Source organism: Urocitellus parryii, chromosome 2, assembly GCF_045843805.1.
Source record: "Urocitellus parryii isolate mUroPar1 chromosome 2, mUroPar1.hap1, whole genome shotgun sequence".
Taxonomy (NCBI): Eukaryota; Metazoa; Chordata; class Mammalia; order Rodentia; family Sciuridae; genus Urocitellus; species Urocitellus parryii.
In genome coordinates this window covers 141,322,863-141,328,041 of record NC_135532.1, presented here as the reverse complement: position 1 = coordinate 141,328,041, position 5,179 = coordinate 141,322,863, and the positions used below count along the sequence as shown (strand labels likewise).

The window sequence follows — 5,179 nt, the reverse complement described above, 5'->3', positions numbered from 1 at the left end:
TCCTTAAGTGGGTACTGAGGCCTATGTCAGTAATTTGCTTTGGGTGGAGCCTTAAATGTTTCAATTATTGCCAGTGCAATGGTGCCCACCTGCGATCCCAGCTCTTCAGAAGGCTGAGGCACAGGGATTGCCAAGTTCCTGGATAACCTGGGCAATTTAGCCAGAACTTGTCTCAAAATAAATTTATAAAGAAAGGACTGAGATGTAGCTGAGAGGTAGAAAATTTAATCTCCTATACTGGGCGGGGGGGGAGTTGTCATTGTTAGCATCTTTGAGGACAGGAGGTGTGGCCCATTTTCCTTCTCATCAATACACTCTCTGCATAGAACCCAGATAACATCTTGCTCCCTGAGAGTACTCAAAAATTTTGTCTTCTGATTGAAAGGAGCCTCTATGTGAGACTTCTGATAGGACAGAGCTATAATTTAGGGCTAGGCAGTCCAACTGAGCTCAATTGAAATTAGGTATATGATTCTGGACAATTATCAGGCTTTTCCCAACTTGATTAAACAACCACAGACAAAAATGGGTGTTTACTTTACCATTCCAAGCCCTTGGGTCCTTTCTCAGTATTTACCTCATATTTCACTCCAATTTGGTGTTCAGTTACCTCTTTCAACTCATTTTCCCTATAAGTATATGTGGGCCAGCATCTCCAATCTTTAGGCCTGGGATTTAGTTGGCATTTGACTTAAAATTTCATTTTATGATTTCTTTTCTCTTGGGGGTGCTGGGGATTGAACTCAGGGCCTCCTACATGCTAGGCAAGTGCTCTACCACTGAGCTACACCCCTACTCCTTTGAGTGGGAGTCTCCCTGAGGTGCACAGGCAAGCCTCTAATTTGTGATTCTTCAACCTCAGCATCCCAAGTAGCTGGAATTACAGGCCACTCCTCCCGGTTTCATATTAAGAAGATTGACACTTGGGAGTTCATAACCCACTTGAATCTAATGTATGAAATATGATATGTCAAGAGCTTTGTAATGTTTTGAACAACCAATAAAAAAATGAAAAAAAAAGAAGATGGACACTTATAAAAAATACATTCATTTCCTGAACATCACCAAAAACATTTGTATTCATTTACTAAGTTAATTTTTGCAGGATGATTCTGATATTGCCAGAATGTGCTGTATGTATTTTTATTCCCTGCTTTTTTGCCTTCCAGTATATTTTTATCAAAGATCCTAAGCGTGGCTGAGCATGGTGGCACGTGCCTGTGATCCCAGCAACTCAGAAGGCTGAGTCAAGTTTGAGATCAGCCTCAGCAACTTAGTGAGGCCTTAAGTAACTCAGCAAGAGCCTGTATCAAAATAAAAAATTAAAAAAAAATTAAAAGGGCTGGGGATGTGGCTCAGTGGTTAAGCAACCATGGGTTCAATCCCTTGTACAAAAAAAAAAAATTTCTGCCCGTGTTTGTACAATTGGCTGTTAGTTTCTAATTGCAAGATGTCTCTGTGGTCTTTTAAACGTATATCAATGTATTTCTGAACTTTTCATTCATGTATATAAATATGGATGTAGGGCTTCAGAATAAATGACAGAGTAAAAAAAAAGATTTTTTCTGTCTTTGGGCTGAAGATTTATTCTCATATCCTTTATATCTTTTGCCTGTAAGGGACAAAAAAGTATATTTGTAAGTCAAAGTGCCTATCTGTGACTCTTTAAGGAGACTCTGGGAACCTACAGCAGAAAAGAAGTGACTCATGACAACTTTGAAAAAGAATGATTGCTTTTCCATGAGTCTTCATTTTCATATTTAAGATGTTATTTCTCAAATAAGAGAAATCAATATACAAATGAGGATATGGGAGCACACAGAGGCACTTAGATCCTGGAATAAAATACTGATAGTCTAACATACCTCACCACTGAATTTTAACTCTTGAAAATAAATGTTTTTATTACTTTCATGACACTTATGGTGATATATCCTAAATGAGTAAAGATATAAAATGACCTATTAAAATAGATAATATTCAAACTCATTTTGTGCTATCCTAGAACTTTATTTTAAATCCATTAAATAATTTTCTGTGGGACACCATGCAATCAATCCCTTCTTCCTCCTAGAACACAGTACAAAATTCCACATAGCAGGGGCTTGATCTCATCATCTTTGAATAATGAGGAATTCCCTATATGTTTTACGGAAGGCATCAATCATGCTTATTCAATGAATAGTAGACAACAATACTTATAAACAGCACAAGTCCAGGTTTTGCTGGTAAATTAAATCCCATAACCACAAATGTTATCTATCAGTAATCATGTGCTGCTTTCTTACCATCCGGTTGTGTCCCAGTAAAATCAATACTGGAAATTGAACCCAGGGGTGCTTAACCACCGAGCCATATCCCCAGCCCGTTTTATTTCTGATTTTGGGGACAGGGTCTTGGTAAGTTGCTTAGGACCTCATAAAGTTGCTGAGCTGACTTTGAACTTAAGACCTTCCTGCTCAGCCTCTTGAGCTGCTAGGAATACAGCAATAAAATCTTTAACTGAAAAATATCATGAAGTAAAAAATGCATTTAACATACCTAACTAACTGAATATCATGGCTTAGCCCAGCCTGCCTTAAACATGCTTAGAACACTCAACTGGGCCTGTAGTCGAGCAAAATCAACCTACAGAAAATCTGCTTCATAATAGGGTGTTGAATATCTCATATAACTTTTTTTTTCTTTTTTTGTACCAGGAATTGCACTCAGGGGTACTTAACCACCGAGCCACATCCGTAGCCCATTTTTAATTTTTGAGATAAGGTCTCCCTAAATTGCTTAGGGCCTCACTAAGTTCCCAAGACTGGTCTTGAACTTAGAATCTTCCTGCCTCAGTCTCCCAAACTGCTGGGATTATGGGTGTAAGCCGCTGTCCCCATCTATCTCATGAAATTTATCAAACACTGTAATTAAAGTGAAAAACAGAATGGCTGTATGAACATGCCTTCCCACAAGTATAAAGTTGAAAAAAAACATTGTCAAACTATCACAAAATGGGGAACTGTAGGTACTAAAATATTCATGATATCACCAGGAATGTGGTTCAGTGGTACAGCACTTGCCTGGCATGTGTGAGACCCTGGGCTCAACCCCCAGCACCAGGAGGGGAAAATCACAATACCAAAAGGTAGAGAAAAAGGTATAACAGAAACTACAACCCAAATAATTGGCTTTTTTTTTTTTTAACCTTTTGCATTGATTTTCCAAGTAGACGTGGAGATATACTTTTCCTTTCAGAAGAATATGGAACATTTTTATGCCTGAATGACTTGCTTACAACTTTACTAGCAGCCAGGTACAATGGTGCACATCTGTAATTCAGTGACTCAGGAGACTGAAACAGGAGGATCACAATTGAGAGGCCAGACTAAGCAACTTAGAGAGACTCTAAGCAACTTAGTGAGCCCCTATCTGAAAATAAAATTAAAAGGGGATGTAACTCAGTGGTCAAGGGCTTCTAGGTTCAATCTCCAGTACCAAAGGGGAAGGATGAACTTCACTTAGAAAAAATTGCCATTGTTAAATAAATTCTAGCTGAGTGTGATGGTGCACACCTATAATTCCAGTGGCTGGAGAGGCTGAGGCAGGAGAATCACAAGTTCAAAGGCAGTCTCAGCAACTAAGCAAGGCCCTAAACAATTTAGTGAGACATTGTCTCGGACAAAAAATAAAAAGGGCTAGGGCTGTAACTCAGTGGTAAACCGCCCTGGGTTTAATCACAGGTACCAAATAAATAAATAAATTCTAATTTGCCCAAGTTTTATTAATTTGTGCAGATTGACAACAGCCTCAGGAGGAATGGAGGAGGAGATAGGGAAGTGGGGAGGAAGAGGAGGAGATGAAGAAGAGAAGGAAAGAGGAAGAGGAGGAGGAGGAGGAGGCGGAAGAGAGAGAATAGATCTTTGAAACCACAGTATACCGAACAAGGGTAACAAAAGAAAAGTGAGAAATCTCTGCTATTTATTTAACTTTCCAATGCCAGCTAGCATGACACTTGGATGTACTTATTTGCAAATTATATGTAGCAATTTGACAAACTTCTTTTCAGATGAAATCCTAAAAGTGCTCTTCTTCTTCCTCCTCCTCTCCCTCTTTCCCCTTTCCCCTTTCCAACATGAAAGGCTAACCAATGGCTTAGCTGGTTAGAGTTTAAAGATATCAAAAAGGAGGGCTGGGGATGTGGCTCAAGCGGTAGCGGGCTCGCCTGGCATGTGTGCGGTCCGGGTTCAATCCTCAGCACCACGTACAAACAAAGATGTTGTGTCCGCCGAAAACTAAAAAATAAATATTAAAAATTCTCTTTCTCTCTCTTAAAAAAAAGATATCAAAAAGGAAATTGCCAGAATCTATGACATTGAAAATTGATCCCTCTGCCAGGTGATATGGTACATTCCTGTAATTCCAGTGGTTTGGGAGACTGAGGCAGGAGGATCACAAATTCAAAGTCAGCCTCAGCAATGGTGAGGCACTAAGCAACTTCGTGAGACCCTGTCTCTAAATAAAATACAAGTAGGGCTGGGGATGTGGTTCAGCAGCCAAGTGTCCCTGAGTTCAAACCCCAGTACCAAAAAAAAAAAAAGAAAAGAAAAGAAAAGAAAATTGATCCCTCAGTATCAGATTTGGGGAAGAAGAAGAAAAAAGAAAAGGAGGCTGAGGGGAGTCTTTTTGAGGATTCTCCAACTTATTACAAGTTTAAACTGAAGGGAGGGTTTTGTTGTGCAGTATATCAGTACAGCATAATATATTGAATTAATTAAACCCTGTAACCCTAACTGCCCTATATTTAATTAATTAATTTACTTTGTCTTTTTCTTTTTTGTGGTGCTATGGATGAACCCAGAGGCTTGTGCATGCTAGGCAAGCATTCTACCACTGAGCTACATCCCTGCCCTGTAATTTAAAACCAGAATACCTAACAACTCCCCCCGCCCCGCCCCTGGGGGGAACTGGGTGCTTTACTACTGAGCTACATCTCCAGTTCCTTTTGATTTTTTTATTTTGAGAATGAGTCTTGAACTTGTGATCCTCCTGCCTCAGCCTCCTGAGTCGCTAGATTGCAGGCATGTGCCATCATGCCTGGCTCTAAAATCTTTTGAGTAACACAGGAAGGAAAAAATGAGGACAAGAGGAGGAACAAAGAAGAGGTAATGAGAGAGTGAAAAAATAGAGAAGAAAG

At 39.5% G+C, this 5,179-nt stretch overlaps 1 non-coding gene across 1 annotated transcript; it reads right to left on the bottom strand.

Moving 5' to 3' along the window:
• Positions 1–722: 722 nt before the first annotated feature.
• Positions 723–794, bottom strand: Trnaa-agc (transfer RNA alanine (anticodon AGC)). The gene has a single exon. It is a non-coding gene; the product is annotated as a tRNA-Ala (tRNA).
• Between the last annotated feature and the right edge of the window lie 4,385 nt (positions 795–5,179).